This window comes from Giraffa tippelskirchi, chromosome 8 (assembly GCF_054371585.1).
Source record: "Giraffa tippelskirchi isolate mGirTip1 chromosome 8, T2T-mGirTip1v1.2.pri, whole genome shotgun sequence".
NCBI classification, from domain to species: Eukaryota; Metazoa; Chordata; class Mammalia; order Artiodactyla; family Giraffidae; genus Giraffa; species Giraffa tippelskirchi.
In genome coordinates, this window is record NC_137282.1 from 78,805,981 (window position 1) to 78,830,460 (window position 24,480).

The window sequence follows — 24,480 nt, forward strand, 5'->3', positions numbered from 1 at the left end:
CCAGAGCCCCAGAGATGGCTGCGCGTGGCTGTCACTCAGCCAAGGCCTTGCTCACAGCACTCACCAGCTATGCTCCCCATACTCAGCCTTGAGCACATTCAGAGAGCATTCTGTGCTGAGGGGGTCACCCTCCATCCTTGCTAGTTTCTAAAAGCCTGGAGGGAAAGTTTTGGTATCAGGTGGGGTTGGAAGAATACATTTAAATGTCTAAACCTGAGAGTGTAGAGCAAATGGAACTCTCATAGCTGCGCAGGGAGGGCAGATCATTTCAACCACTTTGGAAAACTGGCAGAATCCATTTAAGCTCGACAAACGCACACTTATGATTCAGCAGTACTACTCTCTAGGTACACTTATGGAAATACATATATATATATAAATATATATATGTTTAACAAAAATATTTACAAGAATGCTTAGAGAAGCAACTATTCTTATAGTCCAAAATTGGAAACTACCCAGATATTCACCAACAGTCAAATGGGTAAAATAAATTCCATTACGTTTGTACAAAAGAACAGTATCAGCAATGAGAATGAATTACCAATATGTGCAGCAGCATAGATGGTTCTCACAAATACAATGTTGATCAAAAAACATCACACATGCATAAGTACAGAATTTTGTGATGTCATTTATATGACATTTATATATGTCATTTATAAAACTTCATTTATATGAAGTTTTTTTTCAGTTTTATTGAGATACAATTGAAATATGCTGTGCAAGTTTAAGGTGTACAATGATATGACTTGATACACTTATTGAATATTATATATATTGTGAAATGATGGACATAATAAAGTTAGTTAACACAGCCATTGCCTCACATAGTTATAATCCTTTACATGAAGTTTTAATTAAAACTTGGCAACATTGGGAGTCCCTGGTGGCATAGTGGTTAGGATTCACGGCTTTCAATGCTGCAGTGCAGGTTCAATCCATGATTGGGAAACAGATCCCACAGACTGAGCAGTGTGACCAAAAAAACCCTCCAAGACAAAAAATAGGCAATATTAATCTCCGGTGTGATAAGGTAGGATAGTCAGTGAGAAGTGACCGGGAGGAGAATGAGGTGGAGTTCTATAGGTAATATTAGGATCCATCCGAGGAGATGCGTAGCTTTTAAAAATTTAATTTATAAATTAAATTACATTTTTCTGCATGTATATTTACTTCAGTGTAAAGGTTACTTAAAAAATAAAGTCCCCATAGAGTAGTGGTTCTCCATTTTATCAAACCCAAATACCCCTCCTTTATAACAAATGTTTTGTGACATCCTCTGTCCTCTCCTGAAATGAAAGTTGTAGATAAAGGTACATATTATGTGTATAATTAAATTTTTTTCTTTCTAAAATAAAATTTTAATTTTATAATTAAAAATAAATTAATGTAGTACCTTAGTAGGGATGTAAAGAAAAAAGAAGAGGGAAAAACTTTATAATAAGATAATGTGTATTTCAGCGTGTTGATATTTGGTCAGGACTGCTCCGGAAGACGCTGAGTACAACAGGTGCTTGCACCTAGAGTGAAAACCTCCATGAGTGCAATATTTGCAAGTGCAGATGGCATCAGGTAATATACTAGCTAATTACTAGGATGCTGGTGATGGAGTTTTCTGAACGGTAAACAATCTGTGTTAACATTTTAAACAGAACACAGTCCAACCATCCTTCCATCTCCACAATAATGATGTTCCTTTCAAATCTAGAGCATGTTAAAACTGTGCAAAAATACTTTGTTTTTATATATCAAAGCCAACTTAGATTCTAGGCTTCTAAACACACTTTTTACATACAGGAATATCCAATTGGATACTGAGATAATCCATTGCCCTATAGGACTGTCTTGTGTATAGCAAGATGTTTAATATCCGTGCCCCTTGACCATTAAATGCCAGGGGTGTCATTGCAACAACCACAAACTTCTAATATTCCCCCAGAGCAGGGTCACTTTGGTGGAAAACCATCTGTGTAGAGGGCAACTTCTAGGCCATAAGCCATTAATGTTCTTATTCATGAAGCCCGCAAAGATCTATCAGCATCAAAGTTATCTGATGGGCATAATAATTTAAATAAACTCTCTTAGGTCTTTAAAGCTTCTCCACTCACTGCACTGCTGACCCATCCCAAATTAGGCTCCTTAGGGTCCTTGCTTAATGACAATTTGAGTGTTGATGCCTGAGGTTAAGCACCAAAAAGGAGATGAGTAATGAGTAATGTTCCTAAGGGCTTCCCAGGTGGCTCAATGGTAAAGAATCCACCTGCCAATGCTGGAGGTGCGGTTCGATCACTAGGTGGGGAAAATCCCCTGGAGGAAGGCATGGCAACCCACTCCAGAATTCTTGCCTGGAGAATTCCATGGACAGAGGACACTGGCTACAGTCCATGGGGTCAAGAAGAGTCAGACATGACTGAGCAAGCACACAGAAAGTTTAACGTCCCTAAACAACCAGGTGAAATTAGATTGGAAAATTTCAAGCTATATCCCTACCTCTTCCCTAAGAGCCTCACTCCTTTTATAAGTTAAAACCCATCAGACATTCCAAAGCAAAAGGTCTTCTTGATTTGTCAGCCTGTATGATCAAGAGTTGCATGAATCCATGTTGGACATTATTGTCCACTAAATCCTGAAACCTTACACTTCATCTTCTGTCATGGAGCATAGCAAATATTTGAGTGATTATTATATGCCATGCTATATACCTTGTGCTAAGCACTTCACAGGTATCATCTCATTATATTCTCACAACAACCCTATGAGGTAATCACTATTATTATTCCTAGGTTTTGATGGGAAGAAAACTGAGGCATGGAGCAGTTGAGGAACATTCTTAGGGTCACATAGTTAATCAGCTTAAAAGCTCGGATTTGAACACAGGCATCTGATTCTAAAGCTAGAGCTCTTAACTTTCCTGGTATTCTCCCCTTAAAGGGGGAGAATACACTTTTGCTAAGAATACCCTGGGCATCTAGAAATGGTACAGCCTTCCATTGGCTAAATGCCTTTTGGAATTCAGCTTGTCTGGGGAGGAGTCCAGTGACTTCCTCCTTTATCAATGAGATTATTCCATTCAGCCTCAAATAACAGAAAGCTGACAGATGAGTGTGAACAATAAGGACATTTATTCCTTACTGAACATGAAGTCCCAGGGCTCACTAAATGGCTCAATAAAATCTTGAAGCACCCTTGGCCTCACCATCATCAGGGTATTAACTTTTCTTCCTCATGTATCTTATCTCCTGGTCACAAGATGGCTGCTCCTGCTCCAACCACACTAGAGAAAGGAAGGGGCAGAGTAAAAAGGATTTTTTTAATTAAATTATTTTTTCCCTGTTTCTTTTTTGTTATTTTTTAAATTTATTTATTTTTTAATTGAAGGATAATTGCTTTACAGAATTGTGTTGGTTTCTGCCAAACATCAACATGAATCAGCCGTGGGTATACATATGTCCCCTCTCTCATGAACTTCCTTCCCGTCTTCCTTCTCATCCCACCCCTCTAGGTTGTTACAGAGCCCCAGTTTGAGTTCCTGAGTCACACAGCAAATTCCCATTGGCCTCTATTTTACATATGGTAATGTAAGTTTCCATGTTACTCTCTCTGTACATCTGACCATCTCCTTTCTCCACTCCCACTGTGTTCATAAGTCTGTTCTCTGTGTCTCCATTGCTGTCCTGCAGATAATTGCATCAGTACCATTTTTCTAGAGGTACTAGTGTTTGATACTTGTTTTTCTCTTTCTGACTTACTTCAATCTGTGTACTAGGCTCTAGGTTCATCCACCTCATTAGAACTGACTCAAATGTGTTCCTTTTAATGTCTGAGTAATATTCCATTGTATATATGAACCACAGCTTCTTTAACCACTCATCTGTCAATTACCATCTAGGTTTCTTCCATGTTCTAGGTATTGTAAATAGTGCTGCAATGAACATTGGGGTACATGTGTCTTTTTCAGTTTTGGTTTCCTCAGGGTGTATGTCTAGTAGTGAGATTCCTGGGTCATATGGTGGTTTTATTCCTAGTTTTTTTTTTTTAAGGAATCACCATCCTGTCTTCCATAGTGGCTGTATCAATTTACATTCCCACCAACAGTGCATGAGGATTCCCTTTTCTCCACACTCTCTCCAGCATTTACTGTTTTTTTTTTTTTTTTGATGATGGCCATTCTGACTGATGTGAGGTGATATCTCAGTGTGTACTTTTGATTTGTGTTTCTCTAATAATGAGCAATGTTGAGCATCTTTTCATGTGCTTGTTAGCGGCGATGGCCAGGTACGGCCCTGATGCTCTAGCACCATCCATTTTCAGGGCTAGTTGATTTGACAGGTGAGTTGTTACATACTCCTTGATGGATTCCAACTTATATGGCTAATGTCCTGCTAAAAACAATTTTTTATGGTTTTTAATCCCAACTTTCTTTTGATTCTCATTGGCTGTAGCTGATTGACATGCCCACTCTTAAACCCATTATTGGAAAAGGGGGATGGTATTATAATAATTACCTTAGACAAATCATTATTTATCCACTAGAATTCTGTTACCAGAGGTTTCCACCCATTAAAAATAAGGCTTCTATTAGGAAAGAAAGGAAATTTCTATAGTTATCTAGGACTACTATAACAAAATTCCACAGTCTGGGTAACTTAAACAACAGAAAATTGGAGGCTGAAAAGGCCAATATCACAGCCCAGCAGGGTTCAATTTTCTTTCTCTTTGGACATGACCATCATCTTTCTATGTGCTTTCCTGAGGTATGTGCTAGGAGAGAGAGAGACTCTTCTTATAAGGGCACTAATCCCATCATGAGGGTCCCACCCTTGTGAACTCACCTAACCCTAGTTACTGAAAGACCTCAGATCCAAATACCATCACATTTGGGGATTACAGCTCTGACATAGGAATTTTCAAGGGATACATATATTCAGCCCATAGCAGCTGCCAAGTAGGTAGTAAACAACATCTGCCATTCCTTCTCTGTGAGCTAATTAGGTGGTCCCAGTTTGGGTAGCAGACTGGGGATAATACTGGTTGCAGGGCGCACCAAAGTTGTGATTATGGTGAGTGTGTGAGTGATAGTCGCTCAGTTGTGTCTGACTCTTTGTGACCCCATGGACTGTAGCCCGCCAGGCTCCTCAGTTCACTGGATTTTCCAGGCAAGAATACTAGAGTGGGTTGCCATTCCCTTCTCCAGGGAATCTTCCCAACCCAGGGATCAAACCCAGGTCTTCCACATTGTAGGCAGACTATTTACCATCTGAGCCACTAGGGAAGCCCTTTTCCCTTGTGACTCAGCTAATAAAGAATCCGCCTGCAATGCAGGAGACCTGGGTTCGATCCCTGGGTTGGGAAGATCCCCTGGAGAAGGGAAAGGCTACCCATTCCAGTATTCTGGCCTGGAGAATTCCATGGGCTGTATAGTCCATGGGATCGCAAAGAGTTGGACACGACTGAGCAACGTTCACTTTCACTTTCAGTGATTATGGTATTCTCAGTAAAAGTAAAATCATGTGTATTTAGCCCTGACACATTCTCATACATTCTGCTTCACAGACATCTAGAGCCTCAAACAACTCTGTGCACAGAGGGTGTCATCTTAGCCATCAAGGCATGGGCTGAGTGTGGGTGGGTCATCACTTCTGTAAGGACAAGATCTGTTTATTGCAAAGAGTTCAGAATCTATGGAGATGTACATAGTCTGCTGTGATTGTGGTTTTCATTCTGTCTGCCCTCTGATGGATGAGGATAACAGGCTTGTGGAAGGTTCCTGATGGGAGGGACTGGCTGTGGGATAAACTGGGTCTTGCTCTGGTGGGTGGGGCCATACTCCGTAAATCTTTAATCCAATTTTCTACTGATGGGTGGGCCTGTGTTCTCTCCCTGCAGTTTGGCTTGAGGCCAAACTATGGTAAGGGTAATGGCATAATGTTCCCTTGGTATCTCTAATTTTCTTGAAGAGATCTCTAGTCTTTCCCATTCTATTGTTTTCTTCTAATTCTTTGCACTGATCACCGAGGAAGGCTTTCTTATCTCTCCTTGCTATTCTTTGGAACTCTGCATTCAAATGGGTATATCTTTCCTTTTCTCCTTTGCTTTTTGCTTCTCTTCTTTTCACAGCTATTTGTAAGGCCTCTTCAGACAGCCATTTTGCTTTTCTGCATTTCTTTTTCTTGGGGATGGTCTTGATCCCTGTCTCCTGTACAATGTCATGAACCTCTGTCCATAGTTCATCAGGGACTCTATGAGATCTAGTCCCTTAAATCTATTTCTCACTTCCACTGTATAATCGTAAGGGATTTGATTTAGGTCATACCTGAATGGTCTAGTGGTTTCCCCTACTTTCTTCAATTTCAGTCTGAATTTGGCAATAAGGAGTTTTATGATCTGAGCCATAGTCAGCTCCCGGTCTTGTTTTTGCTGAGTGTATAGAGGTTCTCCATCTTTGGCTGCAAAGAATATAGTCAATCTGATTTTGGTGTTGGCCATCTGGTGATGTCCTTGTGTAGAGTCTTCTCTTGTGTTGTTGGAAGAGGCTGTTTGCTATGACCAGTGTGTTCTCTTGCCAAAATGCTATTAGCCTTTGCCCTGCTTCATTCTGTAGTCCAAGGCCAAATTTGCTTGTTACTCCAGGTATTTCTTGACTTCCTACTTTGGCATTTCAGTCCCCTATAATGAAAAAGACATCTTTTTTGGGTGTTAGTTCTAAAAGGTCTTGTAGGTCTTCATAGAGCCATTCAACTTCAGCTTCTTCAGTGTTATTGGTCAGGGCATAAATTAGAGATACCAAGGGAACATTTCATGCAAAGATGGGCTCAATAAAGGACAGAAATGGTATGGACCTAATAGAAGCAGAAGATATTAAGAAGAGGTGGCAAGAATACACAGAAGAACTGTACAAAAAAGATCTTCACAACCCAGATAATCACAATGGTGTGATCACTCACCTAGAGCCAGACATCCTGGAATGTGAAGTCAAGTGGGCCTTAGGAAGCATCACTACAAACAACACTAATGGAGGTGATGGAATTCCAGTTGAGCTATCTCAAATCCTAAAAGATGATGCTGTGAAAGTGCTGCACTCAATATGTCAGCACATTTGGAAAACTCAGCAGTGGCCACAGGACTGGAAAAGGTTGGTTTTCATTCCAATCCCAAAGAAAGGCAATGCCAAAGAATGCTCAAACTACCACACAATTGCAATCATCTCACACGCTAGTAAAGTAATGCTCAAAATTCTCCAACCCAGTATTCACAGTACATGAACCATGATTTTTCAGACGTTTAAGCTGGTTTTAGAAAAGGCAGAGGAACCAGAGATCAAATTGTCAACATCCACTGGATCATTGAGAAAGCAAGAGAGTTCCAGAAAAACATCTATTTCTGCTTTATTGACTATGCCAAAGCCTTTGACTGTGTGGATCACAAGAAACTGTGGAAAATTCTGAAAGAGATGGGAATACCAGAACACCTGACCTGCCTCTTGAGAAATCTGTATGCAGGTAAGGAAGCAACAGTTAGAACTGGACATGGAACAACAGACTGGTTCCAAATAGGACAAGGAGTATGTCAGGGCTGTATATTGTCACCCTGCTTATTTAACTTATATGCGGAGTACATCATGAGAAACGCTGGGCTGGATGAAGCACAAGCTGGAATCAAGATTGCCGGGAGAAATATCAGTAACCTCAGATATACAGATGACACCACCTTTATGGCAGAAAGTAAAGAAGAGCCAAAGAACCTCTTGATGAAAGTGAAAGAGGAGAGTGAAAAAGTTGGCTTAAAGCTCAACATTCGGAAAACTAAGATCATGGCATTCGGTCCCATCACTTCATGGCAAATAGATGGGGAAACAGTGGAAACAGTGGTAGACTTTATTTGGGGGGGCTCCAAAATCACTGCAGATGGTGACTGTAGCCAGGAAATTAAAAGATGCTTACTCCTTAGAAGGAAAGTTATGACCAACCTTGAGAGCATATTAAAAAGCAGAGACATTACTTTGCCAACAAAGTTCCGTTTAGTCAAGGCTGTGGTTTTTCCAGTATTCATGTATGGATGTAAGAGTTGGACTATAAAGAAAGGTGAGCACCAAAGAATTGATGCTTTTGAACTGTGGCATTGGAGAAGACTCTTGAGAGTCCCTTGGACTGCAAGGAGCTCCAACCAGTCCATCCTAAAGGAGATCAGTCCTGAGTGTTCATTGGAAGGGCTAAAGTTGAAGCTGAAACTCCCAATACTTTGGCCACCTGATGCAGAGTCAATTCATTTGAAAAAGATCCTGATGCTAGGAAAGATTGAAGGCAGGAGGAGAAGGGGATGACAGAGGCTGAGATGGTTGGATGATATCACTGACTTGATGGACATGAGTTTGAGCAAGTTCTGGGAGATATTGAAGGACAGGGAAAACTGGAGTGCTGGAGTCCCTGGGATCTCGAAGAGTCAGACATGACTGAGTGAGTGAACAACAACATAGCCTACTGGTAGTTTCCTGAATTCCCCACACATGCAATCTTTGCCTACGATCAGTGTCCTACCACAAACAAACTCATGGCTAGCCATACTGCCCAATTTCTAGGCAAGGCCTGGAGATGTGCATTTCTATTCTCCTAACATAAAGGTAGTAAATATGATAGATTACTACTTCACCAATAGTAATTATTTGATACCCTCAAAAGTCTTCATTTCTACCACATTCACCACAGATAGCTAGACCTGAGCCATCTACTTCTCTGGAGTGTAAAAAAGTGGGACCTTTTACTGTAAGCTGTAGAAACCAATACTTGCTGATACAATTAATAGGGGACTTTTTAGAAGAGATTTTAGAAAGTTCACATACTTAACGAGAAAGTATGTGGCTTGGAATTGGGAAAGTCAGGCTTGGAAAAGGCAGGAAGAAAGTCAGCTTTGGAGGGTAAAGAAGCAGGAGACACAGAAACAGCCTGGACAGGCACCAGTAACTAAAGAATGAAAACCAACAGTTTTCAATTTAATTCTCTGCAGAACATTCAAACTGGAGGCAGGATCAGTTTCAGATGGATTATAAATTTAAATGTGAAGGGAAAAAAATCAATAAAAGCTTTAGAAGAAAAAAGAGGCAAGCCTCTTTGGGCCAGAGTGGACAGAGCAGGGTGTTAAACACAAACCTGATTTGCTAAGGGAAGCCTCCAGGTCTAGACAGGTCAGTTCAGTTCAGTTAAGTTGCTCAGTCGTGTCCGACTCTTAGCATCCCCATGGACCGCAGCACACCAGGCCTCCCTGTCCATCACCAACTCCCGGAGTTTACTCATACTCATCTCTATACCGTCGGTGATGCCATCCAACCTCTTATCCTCTGTCGTCGCCTTCTCCTCCTGCCCTCAATCTTTCCCAGCATCAGGGTCTTTTCAAATGAGTCAGCTATTCACATCAGGTGGCCAAAGTATTGGCAGTTTCAGCTTCAACATCAGTCCTTCCAATGAACACTCAGGACTGATCTCCTTTAGGATGGACTGGTTGGAGCTCCTTGCAGTCCAAGGGACTCTCAAGAGTCTTCTCCAATGCCACAGTTCAAAAGCATCAATTCTTCGGTGCTCACCTTTCTTTATAATTAAACTCTCACATCCATACATGAATACTGGAAAAACCATAGCCTTGACTAGACAGAACTTTGTTGGCAAAGTAATGTCTCTGCTTTTTGATATGCTCTCAAGGTTGGTCATAACTTTCCTTCCAAGGAGTAAGCATCTTCAAATTTCCTGGCTACAGTCACCATCTGCAGTGATTTTGGAGCCCCCCCAAATAAAGTCTACCACTGTTTCCACTGTTTCCCCATCTATTTGCCATGAACTGATGAGACCAGATGCCATGATCTTAGTTTTCCGAATGTTGAGCTTTAAGCCAACTTTTTCACTCTCCTCTTTCACTTTCATCAAGAGGTTCTTTGGTTCTTCTTTACTTTCTGCCATAAGGGTGGTGTCATCTGCATATCTGAGGTTACTGATATTTCTCCCAGCAATCTTGATTCCAGCTTGTGTTTCTTCCAGCCCAGTGTTTCTCAAGATGTACTCTGCCTATAAGGTAAATAAGCAGGGTGACAATATATAGTCTTTACGTATTCCTTGTCCTATTTGGAACCAGTCTGTTGTTCCATGTCCAATTCTAACTGTTGCTTCCTGACTTGCATACAGATTTCTCAAGAGGCAGGTCAGGTGTTCTGGTATTCCCATCTCTTTCAGAATTTTCCACAGTTTCTTGTGATCCACACAAAGGCTTTGGCATAGTCAATAAAACGGAAATAGATGTTTTTCTGAAACTCTCTTGCTTTTTGATGATCCAGCGGATGTTGGCAATTTGATCTCTGATTCCTCTGCCTTTTCTAAAACCAACTTGAACATCCGGAAGTTCACGGTTCACATATTGCTGAAGCCTGGCTTGGAGAACTTTGAGCATTATTTTACTAGGATGTGAGATGATTGCAATTGTGTGGTAGTTTGAGCATTCTTTGGCATTGCCTTTCTTTGGGATTGGAATGAAAACCAACCTTTTCCAGTCCTGTGGCCACTGCTGAGTTTTCCAAATGTGCTGACATATTGAGTGCAGCACTTTCACAGCATCATCTTTTAGGATTTGAGATAGCTCAACTGGAATTCCATCACCTCCATTAGTGTTGTTTGTAGTGATGCTTCCTAAGGCCCACTTGACTTCACATTCCAGGCTGTCTGGCTCCAGGTGAGCGATCACACCATCGTGATTATCTGAGTCGTAAAGATCTTTTTTTGTACAGTTCTGTGTATTCTTGCCATCTCTTGTTAATATCTTCTGCTTCTGTTAGGTCCATACAATCTCTGTCCTTTATTGAGCCCATCTTTGCATGAAATGTTCCCTTGGTATCTCCAATTTTCTTGAAGAGATCTCTAGTCTTTCCCATTCTATTGTTTTCCTGTATTTCTTTGCACTGATCAGTGAGGAATGCTTTCTTGTCTCTCCTTGCTATTCTTTGGAACTCTGCATTCAAATGGGTATATCTTTTCTTTTCTCCTTTGCTTTTCACTTCTCTTCTTTTCACAGCTATTTGTAAGGCCTCTTCAGACAGCCATTTTGCTTTTCTGCATTTCTTTTTCTTGGGGATGGTCTTGATCCCTGTCTCCTGTACAATGTCATGAACCTCTGTCCATAGTTCATCAGGCACTCTATGAGATCTAGTCCCTTAAATCTATTTCTCACTTCCACTGTATAATCGTAAGGGATTTGATTTAGGTCATACCTGAATGGTCTAGTGGTTTCCCCTACTTTCTTCAATTTCAGTCTGAATTTGGCAATACAGAGTTCATGATCTGAGCCACAGTCACCTCCTGGTGTTGTTTTTGCTGAGTGTATAGAGGTTCTCCATCTTTGGCTCAAAGAATATAATCAATCTGATTTTGGTGTTGGCCATCTGGTGATGTCCATGTATAGAGTCTTCTCTTGTATTGTTGGAAGAGGGTGTTTGCTATGACCTATGCATTCTCTTGGCAAAACTCTATTAGCCTTTGCCCTGCTTCATTCTGTAGTTTAAGGCCAAATTTGCCTGTTACTCCAGGTGTTTCTTGACATCCTACTTTTGCATTCCAGTCCCCTACAATGAAAAAATCTTTTTTGGGTGTTAGTTTTAAAAGGTCTTGCAGGTCTTCATAGAACTATTCAACTTCAACTTCTTCAGCATTACTGGTCGGGGCATAGACTTGGATTGAATGGTTTGCCTTCGAAATGAACAGAGAGATCATTCTGTTGTTTTTGCGATTGCATCCAAGTACTGCATTTCAGACTCTTTTGTTGACTATGATGGCTACTCCTTTTCTTCTAAGGGATTCTTGCCCACAGTAGTAAATATAATGATCATCTGAGTTAAATTCACCAATTCCAGTCCATTGTAGTTCACTGATTCCGAAAATGTCGACATTCACTCTGGCCATCCCGTTTGACCACTTCCAATTTGCCTTGATTCATGGACCTAACATTCCAGGTTCCTATGCAATATTGCTCTTTACAGCATCGAACCTTGCTTCTATCACCAGTCACATCCACAACTGGGTGTTGTTTTTGCTTTGGCTCCACCTTTTCATTCTTTCTGGAGTTATTTCTCCACTGATCTCCAGTAGCATATTGGACACCTACCGACCTGGGGAGTTTATCTTTCAGTGTCCTATCTTTTTGCCATTTCTAGGGAAATGGAGGCAGAGCCCAGAGGCTTGGAGGGTGGGGCCTCCCTCTGGGTCATGAGCTTGAGAAGCAGAGCCGATATAGGCCTGCGGCAGCCATGGAGGGGTTCCACATCCTTTCTTTTGTGGCTCAGATTTTATCACTGCATCTCCTTTCTTGATCAGGGCCAGCTCAGTTTGCTGGGAAACCCTCCTGGGCCACAGCGGAGCATGTACAGGTAGGGGCTCATGCATCTCTTCTCCCAGTGAACCAGCTTAACTAGTGGGCGTAAAGGCTGAGGAGCCAGTTTAGAGGTTTAGCAACATGGAAATCCAGTGTTTCTGGGGGAATTCTCAGAGAGTGCAGTACACAGCTCTGAAGTCCAGAGGCTGAAATTGGGCACCACTGGTGACCTCAACAGGGGATAGAGCAATGGAAACAGAGACCTTGTGTTTTATGTTTTAGTGAAAAACAACCGTTTAGCACAGGGAACTCTACTCGATACTCTCTAATGACATATATGGGGCTAGAACCTTAAAAAAGAGATTGTATGTATATGTGAAACTGACTCACATTGCTATACACCAGAAACTAACACAGCATTGTAAATCAACTATACTCCAATAAAAATTAATTAAAACCCCCCCAACTATGACTATTGTGTCAGACCTGTTCTAAGCACTTTACATGTGCAATCTTACTTAATCCTCAATTGCTATCATTCATTTTACAGATAAGGAATCAGGCTCAGAAAATTTAAGGCCCTTGCCCCAGGTCACCCAGCTATTTAAAGAGGCTGCTGCTGCTAAGTCGCTTCAGTCGTGTCTGACTCTGTGCGACCCCATAGACGGCAGCCCACCAGGCTCCGCCGTCCCTGGGATTCTGATTCTCCAGGCAAGAACACTGGAGTGGGTTGCCATTTCCTTCTCCAATGCATGGAAGTGAAAAGTGAAAGTGAAGTCGCTCAGTCGTGTCCAACTCTTCAACACCCCACAGACTGCAGCCCACCAGGCTCCTCCGTCCATGGGGTTTTCCAGGCAAGAGTACTGAAGTGGGGTGCCACTGCCTTCTCCATTTAAAGAGGCAGATCTGGGTTTTAAATGTTGCCAGTATGGCTCCAGTCAGTTCTAAAGAAAATCAATCCTGAATATTCATTGGAAGGACTGATGCTGAAGCTGAAGTTCCAGTACTTTGGCTTCCTGATGCGAAGAGCTGACTCATTGGAAAAGACCCTGATGGTGGGAAAGATTGAGGGCAGAAGAGGCAGCAGAAGATGAGATGATTGGATACCATCACCAACTCAGTGGAAGTGAATTTGAGCAAATTCTGGGAGGCAGTGAAGGACAGGGAAGCCTGGTGTGCTGTAGTCCGCGGGGTCACAAAGAGTTGGACACAACTTAGTGAACAATGCTACGGCTCCAGAGATACATCCTATACCTCATATTGCCTCTTACATAAGTCAGGCAGATAAATATAGACCTGAAGCCAACTCTTTGAGCAAGGGCAGTAATGAAAATGCATTAGTAGTCAAGGAGACACGCACATAGGTACATTTCAAGGATGAGAACCAGAGAGCCAAATGGGATGGTGAGCAGGAGAGAGTGTGAGAAAGTCAGGGTGTGACTGTGTCGAGGTAAATGTTGCATGCTCTGCACCTCTCTTTTGGAGGGCTCCCCAGTTTGGTTTTTAAAGGTACTGTAACAGGAGGGAAAGGGGCAGGGCACAACTTTTGAAAGAATGACATAGCCCAGGACACAACATGAACTGATTGAAATCAAAGTGACCAAGAGAGCAGATAAGACTAGACCTTGATCCTCGATCAGCAAGTGAAATGACACACCGGAGGTACCATGAAGTTTCCAAGGCCTGTTAAAAGACCAAGGAGTGGGTGGTGGCCAAATCCTGGAAATCTCCGCCCCTTCCCCAAAATAGTTGGAATAATCCTCCCACTTATTAGCATACGACATCACCCAGCCTGTAAAGTGAAGTGAAGTCACTCAGTCGTGTCCGACTCTTTGCGACCCTTTGCACTGTAGCCCACGAGGCTCTCCGTCCATGTGATTTTCCAGGCAAGAATACTAGAGTGGGTTGCCATTTCCTTCTCCAAGAGATCTTCCCGACCCAGGGATTGAACCCTGGTCTGCTGCATTGTAGGCAGATGCTTTACCGTCTCAGCCACCAGGGAAGTCTCTCAGCCTGTAAAAACTAGCCACAAATTTCGCTGCGCATTCACCCTCTGCGATGACGCACACTCTGTCTGTGGTGTGTGCTTCTCTCTGTATCTGAATAAATTCACTTCTTATCTATCACTTTGTCTCTCACTGAATTCTTTCTGTGATGAGACATCAAGAACCTGAGCTTCATTAGGTCCTGAAACCAGGTACTGTGGGTTTTGGCTGGGTTTGAGTCCCAGCCATATGGGTTCAAGTCCCAAGCAGAGTTTTGGCTGGATTCGAGTCCCAGCACATGGGTTTGAGTCCCAATCTAAGGTAAACGCTTTCAGCACCATGTTCTGACACCAGGCTGATAATGAGAATCTTGGGTTCCTTCAGAATTCCACAATGGAGCTTGTCCAGCAACTGCTACTGCTTTCAACTGTTTTTCTTACACATCAGATTTCTTCAACACTTGCCTATTATCTTGGACTGTGGTTCTTGCTTGCCTGTAGGACTGTATACATATTCCTTACCCTGGCCTCCAAAACCCTGCATAACTCAACAACTCTTAGTCTTGGCTGCAGTCTGCCCCTTCTCCCCACCAAGACCCATTCAACAGATACATATTCTAGATGTTTCCACTTTGTTATCCTTTCCCTTTGTCTTTAGCCATTTAAATGTCAGCAACCCTTCATGGCCTAGCTCACATTCTATCACCTCCACTTAGTCTTCTGTATTAGGGCTCCAGAGAGCCAGAACCAGAATATAAAACAGAATACATGTATATAATATGTGAGTGAAAGTCGCTCAGTCATGTCTGACTCTTTGCGACCCCATGGACTGTGGCCTGCCAGGCTTCTCTGTCCATGGAATTCTCTATGCCAGAATACTGGAGTGGGTAGCCGTTTCCTCCTCCAGGGGATCTTCCCTTCTCCAGAGGATCTTCCCAACCCAGGGACTGAACCCAGGTCTCCTGCATTGCAGGTGGATTCTTGTCTGAGCCACCAGGGAAGCCCAAGAATACTGAGTGGGTAGCCTATCCCTTCTCCAGCAGATCTTCCCGACCCAGGAATCAAACCGGGGTCTCCTGCATTGCAGGTGGGTTCTTTACCAGCTGAGCTACCAGGGAAGCCCATATAATAGATATACATTATATATTAATATAATATATATTGTATATGTATGAGGAATTGACTTATACAGTTGGGAAGGTAAGAAGTCCCAAGACCTGTAGTCAACAAGCTAGGGGCCCAGAAGGGCTGACGTGTAGCTCCTGGAGAGATCCAAAGGCTTGGGAAACAGGAGAGCTGATGGTGTAAGTTCTAGTCCAAAAGTTGGCAAGTTTAGGACCAGGAGGGGCGAATGTTTCATTCTGGGTCCAAAGGTTGGGAAGACTAATGACCTAGCAAGACATCAGGCAAGACGAGTACCCTTTCATTCCAGAGTGGGCCAATCTTTTTGTTTTATTCAAGACCTTCCATAGGATGAGGCCCACCCACATTAAGGAATGCAATCTACTTTCCTCAGTCCATGGATTGAATTGTTAATCTCATCCAAAAACACCATTGCAGACAGACTCAGAACAACTTTTTTTAATATTTATTTTTAGTTTTTAAAATTTATTTGGCTGCTCCAGGCTTTAGTTGCGGTACTCGGGATCTGCCTTCTACATTGTGACATGCAAGATCTTTAGTTGTGGCACACGAACTCTTAGTCATGGCAAGTGGGATCTAGTTCCCTGACTAGGAATGGAATCTAGGCCCCTTGCATTGGGATTGTGGAGTCTTGGCCACTGGACCACGAGGGAAGCCACAGAAAAAGTTTTGACCAAATATCTGGGCACCCAATGGCCAGTCAAGTTGACACATACATTAACCAACACACTTAAAAATTTTTCTTCATTTTTTAATTTGAACTATGTCCTTCCAGCCCCAAATTGTTACCTGGGATTACTCTTGAGGGATAGGATTCCAGGATGGGAAGGGAGAACTTCCATTTTTACTCTTTACTATTGAAAAAGAAGTTTAGGGAGTTCCCCAGTGATCCAGTAGTTAAGACTCTGCCTTCCAATGCAGAGGGCATGAGTTCAATCCTTGGTTGGGGAACTAAGACCCCACACCCTGAGGGGTGTGGCAAAAAAAAAAAAAGAGGCTTAAAAGTGGTAAACTTTGAGGAAACTGTACTTTCTTTTTGGTTCTTTTCTATTATTACCTTGTGTTTGTGTACAGCCAGCCCTCTGTAGCTGCAAGTTGCAAGTCCACAGATTCAATTAACTATGGATAGAAGATATTTAGACAGTTCCATATCAGAAAACAATCTGATCAAAAACTGATTAACAGAACCATTTTATTAAACATTTGATCTAATATGAGAAAAAAGATTCCCAAAGCAAAACTTCAATTTGCTGCACATACACAGCTGTTTACATAGCATTTACATTGTATTCATCATTATAAGTTAATTGGTATTATAAGTAATCTAGAGATGACATAAAATTTAAAGGGCTCAATCCCTGGGTTGGGAAGATCCCCTGGAGGGCATGGCAACCCACTACAGTATTTTTGCCTAGAGAATCACGTGGAGAGAGGAGCCTGGTGGGATACAGTCCATAGGATCACAAAGAGTCATACATGACTGAAGCAATTTAGCATGCACTAACATGCATAGGTTACATGCAAATACTACACCATTTTGTATAAGAGATTTGAGCATTGGAGGATTTTGATAACTTCAGGGGTCCTAGAACTGGGTCCCTGACAGATACTGAGGGATGCCTGTATTAAAAAATACATACATATAATTCCAACTACCAGTTATAGAGACTACAGAGGACACAGGAAGATATTTATAACCATATGATGCAAAATGAGAAAAGGAAAGATATTCTCATCTGAATGCAGAGTTCCAAAGAATAGCAAGGAAAGATAAGAAAGCCTTCCTCAGCGATCAGTGCAAACAAATAGAGGAAAACAACAGATTGGAGAAGACTAGAGACCTCTTCAAGAAAATTAGAGATACCAAAGGAACATTTCATGCAAAGATAGGCTCGATAAAGGACAGAAATGGTATGGACCTAACAGAAGCAGAAGATATTAAGAAGAGGTGGCAAGAATACACAGAAGAACTGTACAAAAAAGATCTTCATGACCCAGATAATCACGATGGTGTGATCACTCACCTAGAGCCAGACATCCTGGAATGTGAAGTTAAGTGGACCTTAGAAAGCATCACTACGAACAAAGCTAGTGGAGGTGATGAAATTCCAGTTGAGCTATTCCAAATCCTCAAAGGTGATGCTGTGAAAGTGCTGCACTCAATATGCCAGCAAATTTGGAAAACTCAGCAGTGGCCACAGGACTGGAAAAGGTCAGTTTTCGTTCCAATCCCAAAGAAAGGCAATGCCAAAGAATGCTCAAACTACCGCACAATTGTACTCATCTCACATGCTAGTAAAGTAATGCTCAAAATTCTCCAAGCCAGGCTTTAGCTATATGTGAACCGTGAACTCCCAGATGTTCAAGCTGGTTTTAGAAAAGGCAGAGGAACCAGAGATCAAATTGCCAATATCCGCTGGATCATCGAAAAAGCAAGAGAGTTCCAGAAAAACATCTATTTCTGCTTTATTGACTATGCCAAAGCCTTTGACTGTGTGGATCACAAGAAACTGTGGAAAATTCTGAGAGAGATGGGAATACCAGACCATCTGACCTGTCTCTTGAGAAACCTGTATGCAGGTCAGGAAGCAACAGTTAGAACTGGACATGGAACAACAGACTGGTTCCAAATAGGAAAAGGAGTACGTCAAGGCTGTATATTGTCACCCTGCTTATTTAACTTATATGCAGAGTACATCATGAGAAACACTGGGCTGAAAGAAACACAAGCTGGAATCAAGATTGCCGAGAGAAATATCAATAACCTCAGATATGCAGATGACACCACCCTTATGGCCGAAAGTGAAGAAGAACTAAAGAGCCTCTTGATGAAGGTGAAGGAGGAGGGTGAAAAAGTTGGCTTAAAGCTCAACGTTCAGAAAACTAAGATCATGGCATCTGGTCCCATCACTCCATGGGAAATAGATGGGGAAACAGTGGAAACAGTGTCAGACTTTACTTTTTGGGGCTCCAGAATCACTGCTGATGGTGATTGCAGACATGAAATTAAAAGACGCTTACTCCTTGGAAGGAAGGTTATGGCCAACCTAGATAGCATGTTTAAAAGCAGAGACATTACTTTGCCAACAAAAGTACGTCTAGTCAAGGCTATGGTTTTTCCAGTGGTCATGTATGGATGTGAGAGTTGGATGGTGAAGAAAGCTGAGCGCCGCAGAATTGATGCTTTTGAACTGTGGTGTTGGAGAAGACTCTTGAGAGTCCCTTGGACTGCAAGGAGATCCAATCAATCCATCCTAAAAGAGATCAATCCTGGGTGTTCATTGGAAGGACTGATGTTGAAGCTGAAGCTCCAATACTTTGGCCACCTCATGTGAAGAGTTGACTCATTGGAAAAGACCCTAATGCTGGGTAGGATTGGGGGCGGGAGGAGAAGGGGACGACAGAGGATGAGATGGCTGGATGGCATCGCCGACTCGATGAACATGGGTTTGGGTAGACTCCGGGAGTTGGTGATGGACAGAGAGGCCTGGCGTGCTGCGATTTGTGGGGTCGCAGAGAGTCGGACACGACTGAGCGACTGAACTGAACTGATGCAAAATGTATGACTATTGGAAACTATTCAGGATAAACAACCTTATTACTTCAACAGATAAATAGCAAGTGTAATAAAAAGAAGTGGAGGGAAAACCTATGATTAAAAGAGATTTTAAAAAAGCAACCATTTGCAATGTGTGGGTATTATTTAGATTCTAAAAAAGAAAAACTCCACAAAACGAAAAAAGAAAAATTCATAGCATTTAGGAGACAAGTGAAAATTTAAACGCTGACAGGACATTTGACACTATAAAGGATTTTTTTTCAAATGTGATAATTGTGTTGTGGTTATGTTTTAAAAATGTGTCTTTTGGGAATTCCTCAGTGGTCCAGTAGTTAGCACTTGGTGCTTTCACTGTTAGGACCAGGGTTCAATCCCTGATTGGGGAACTAAGATTCTGCAAGCCACATGGCTCCGCCACATACAAAAAATAAGCATCTTTTAAAGAAATGTAGTCAAACATTTATGAATAAAATAATTTCAAGCCTGAGATTTGCTTCAAAATAATTTACGGGTAGAGGAAGTGTACCAAAGTGTGGATGGGGCAGGATTGATGGATTTCGGATAGGTGATAGGCACGTTGAAGGCTTGCTATACTATTTGGTCTACTTTTGTGTATGTTAGAAATTCTCCGTAAATAAAAAGATTTTTAAAATTATGATGTGACCAGCACAATTTAATTATAGTGATTATTTCTATCCCAGCAACTGTGAAAGATTTATTTTAAGAACTTAGAGGTTCACTCAAAAGATAGTTGAAAATTTCAAATGCTAGGAAATTTTAATCACTATTTTCCTCCTCCCACACAACATAATTGACATCCTGGCCACAGAACTTTTGCAAACCCACACACAATTCAAAGTAAATTGTCAGCTCACTCCTGGTTTCTGGCTGTAACTCAAGCCTGATTTGGCCTTATTCCTTCAGGTTCAGAGCTGAAGCCTCAGTTGAGACACACTCCTACTTAGGGGCCAGACATCAAGCTTAAGCAAAATTTGGAAGGGTGACCAAGCTGATTATGACACTGCTGCTGCCCTCAAGAACATGGATGCATCATTCTGTTCAGTTCAGTCACACAGTCGTGTCCAACTCTTTGCGACCCCATGGACTGCAGCATGCCAGGCTTCCCCATCCATCACCAACTCCCAGAGTTTACTCAAACTCATGTCCATTGAGTCAGTGATGCCATTCAACCATCTCATCCTCTGTCATCCCCTTTTCCTCCTGCCTTCAATCTTTCCCAGCATCAGGGTCTCTTCCAATGAGTCAGTTCTTCGCATCAGGTGGCCAAAGCATTGGAGTTTCAGCTTCAACATCAGTCCTTACAATGAACACCCAGGACTGATCTCCTTTAGGATGGACTGGTTGGATCTCCTTACAGTCCAGGGGATTCTCAAGAGTCTTCTCCAACACCACAATTCAAAAGCATCAATTCTTTGGCATTCAACTTTCCTTATAGTCCAATCATTTCTCAAAGATAAGTGAAAATGTTAGTCATTCAGTTGTGTTCAACTCTTTGAGACCCCATGGATTGTAGCCCACCAGGCTCCTCAGTTCATGGAATGCTCCAAGCAAGAAGAGCAGAGTAGGTAGTCATTCCCTTCTCCATATTTCTCAAGGTATCTTCCAAATTGTGGATTCCAGACATATTGGACTCCATCCTCACATCCTTTCTCTCACTATACTTTCTTGAAGTTATATTTGATAACTTCAAGCTCATCCAGGTTCATACCTGCAGCTCTGGCCTTTCTCCTGACTTGCACAGCCAATGTTCAGGACATTCTCATATAAATGATGGGGGATAGGGTGCATATTGAATTACCATGTATAAAATAGACCTCAGGATGCCAGAGGGATGGGATGGGAAGGGAGGTGGGAGGGGGGTTCTGGAAGGGGAACACATGTACACCCATGGCAGATTCATGTCAATGTATAGCAAAACCAATACAATATTGTAAAATTAAAAAATAGATAAATAAACTAAAAAAAACCCCAAAACTTATACCTACTTCACTCTGTCCAGCTCAGGAGGTCGTCCTTGATTCTTCTTTCTTCAGTCTCCACATTCAAATGCTTACTGAGTCCTGATGACAATTTGTTGTTGTTGTTTAGTTGCTAAGTCATGTCTGCCTTTTTGCTATCTCATGGATTGTAGCTTGCCAGGCTCCTCTGTCCATGGGATTTGACAAGCAAGAATACTGGAGTATCGATTGCCATTTCCTTCTCCAGGGGATCTTTGAGATCCAGGGATCGAACCCATGTCTCCTGCATTGGCAGGTGGAATCTTTAACACTGAGTCACCAGGGAAGCCCCTTGTTGATTCTACCTTCAAACTATTCCCTAAATATGATTATTTCTAACCACCCCTACCACTACCACTCAATCCTAACCACTCTGTCTCTCCTCGAGCTACTATAGTAACCTTCTACTTGGTCTTGCTGCCCCTACCTTGTCCTTTGAATCAGGAAAGATTAAGTTTTAAAGATATCAATCCATTCCCAAGTCAATTCGCTGCTCAACCCTCTCTAGGGGCATCCTTTCTCACTTATATAAAATTCAAATTCCTCGCATGGATGACAGGCCACTCTCAAGACCTGGCCCTGCCCACCCCATGGATGACAGGCCACTCTCAAGACCTGGCCCTGCCCACCCCCAGTTTCCCACCCTTCTTGACTCATTGTCCTCTAGCCATAAGCCTTCAGGATAGCCTTTGAGTGTTTGCTCCAGTCTCAGGATCTTTATATTTGTTCTTCCTAGTCTAGACTGGAACGAGGCAATGCCAAAGAATGCTCAAACTACAGCACAATTGTACTCATCTCACATGCTAGTAAAGTAATGCTCAAAATTCTCCAAGCCAGGCTTCAGCTATATGTGAACCGTGAACTCCCAGATGTTCAAGCTGGTTTTAGAAAAGGCAGAGGAACCAGAGATCAAATTGCCAATATCCGCTGGATCATCGAAAAAGCAAGAGAGTTCCAGAAAAACATCTATTTCTGCTTTATTGACTATGCCAAAGCCTTTGACTGTGTGGATCACAAGAAACTGTGGAAAATTCTGAAAGAGATGGGAATACCAGACCATCTGACCTGTCTCTTGAGAAACCTGTATGCAGGTCAGGAAGCAACAGTTAGAACTGGACATGGAACAACAGACTGGTTCCAAATAGGAAAAGGAGTACGTCAAGGCTGTATATTGTCACCCTGCTTATTTAACTTATATGCAGAGTACATCATGAGAAACACTGGGCTGAAAGAAACACAAGCTGGAATCGAGATTGCTGGTAGAAATATCAATAACCTCAGATATGCAGATGACACCACCCTTATGGCCGAAAGTGAAGAAGAACTAAAGAGCCTCTTGATGAAGGTGAAGGAGGAGAGTGAAAAAGTTGGCTTAAAGCTCAACGTTCAGAAAACTAAGATCATGGCATCTGGTCCCATCACTTCATGAGAAATAGATGGGGAAACGGTGGAAACAGTGGCTGACTTTATTTTTGGGGGCTCCAAAATCACTGCTGATGATGATCGCAGCCATGAAATTACAAGACGCTTACTCCTTGGAAGGAAGGTTATGGCCAACCTAGATAGCGTATTTAAAAGCAGAAACATTACTTTGCCAACAAAGGTCCATCTAGTCAAGGCTATGGTTTTTCCAGTATTCATGTATGGATATGAGAGTTGGACTATAAAGAAAGCTGAGCACCAAAGAATTGATGCTTTTGAACTGTGGTGTTGGAGAAGCCTCTTGAGAGTCCCTTGAACTTCAAGGAGATCCAATCAGTCCATCCTAAAGGAGATCATTCCTGGGTGTTCATTGGAAGGACTGATGTTGAAGCTGAAACTCCAGTACTTCGGCCACCTGATGCAAAGAGTTGACTCATTGGAAAAGACCCTAATGCTGGGTAGGATTGGGGGCAGGAGGAGAAGGGGAGGACAGAGGATGAGATGGTTGGATGGCATCACTGACTCGATGGACATGGGTTTGGGTAGACTCTGGGAGTTGGTGATGGACAGAGAGGCCTGGCGTGCTGCAATTCATGGGGTCGTAAAGAGTCGGACACGACTGAGTGACTGAACTGAACTGATTCTAGATTGACCTTCCTTAAAACGTCTAAGGGCTTTTTTCCTCCCTTGATTTAGATGACTTAAATTTTAGGTTCTCGGAGATGCCTTTTCTCTGCCTTGTGTAAAGAGCCCTATGTCCTCTCACCATTTACCCTGCTTTTTAGCACTTCTCATAGCATTATCAGTACTTACAATTATACACTTATGTGTTTTTATTTTCTGTTTCCTTCCTCTCCACCTCTTAGGAATGTAAGCTTCATGAGGATGAGCATTTGTTTCTTTCACCTTCGTATCACTAGTGCTTAGCACTGTAGTATTTGCTAAATGAATGAATCTTCCAATCTGATACATGCCTATCTTCTCTAGAGAGTATGAAATTGAAAATACTGTTTACCAGCCACTTATCATACTGAGCATCCCAAAGCACAGGCGCAAGCTCTGGAGCTCATGTGAATTTCCATGTGGGCCCCCATGGATTCCTTTCTCTCGGGAACCTGGTGCCTGGTGCCCTGGGTCTGACAGCTGGCCTCTAGGATTACAACCCACACTTAGAGAGCGCTGACTTTACCTTGGGCTTTCCTGGTGACACTAATGGTAAAGAACCTGCCTGCCAATGCAGGAGATGTGGTTTCCATTCCTGAGTTAGAAAGATCTAGAGGAGGGCATGGCAACCCACTCCAGTATTCTTGCCTGGATAATCTGATGCATACAGGAGCCTGGTGGGCTACAGTCCATGGGATCACAGAGTCGGACATGACTGAAGCGACTTAGCATGATTTTATCTTAGAACCTGCTTGCTGGTGTTCTAAAAGGAAAGCAGCTCACCCAACAAGAGCCAGTGCATCTCTGAGGGGAGTCTCAAAGGAAAGGATCTTTAGGGAATTCCCTGATGATCCAGTGGTTAAGAGTCTGTGCTTTCACTGCTGTGGGCCTGGGTCAGGGAACTAAGATTCCCTCGTGCTGTATGCAGCCAAAAAAAAAAAAAAAAAAGTGTTTTTCAAATGAATTTTAGGCCCAGTTGTCTTGAATCTGTCTCCTTGTACTAAAAGGAAAAGTTAGTCAAGCTTAAGAGCTGTAGGTAACAGCACAGAGTGGTTCTGCTTTACGGTCTCATAGAGTTTTACACAGGTGGGAAGAAAGTGTTTCATCAGCAACTGGTAGGAGCTATACCTTGCCTCCCCAGAGGTGTAGGAGCTCTTATAGGGGATGGTGGGGGCCCCTGGCACAGTAGGGAGAGTAGAGACCTGGGCATGAGAATCACAGCGCCTGTCTGGTGAGGAATGACTGTTGGAATGACAGGCAGCTGCATGGCCAACACTGGGGCTGCGGGTTGCCAATGAAGAGCTGAATGAGTCAGGTTTCACTGCAATGATTCTGTTTAAACAAAGAAA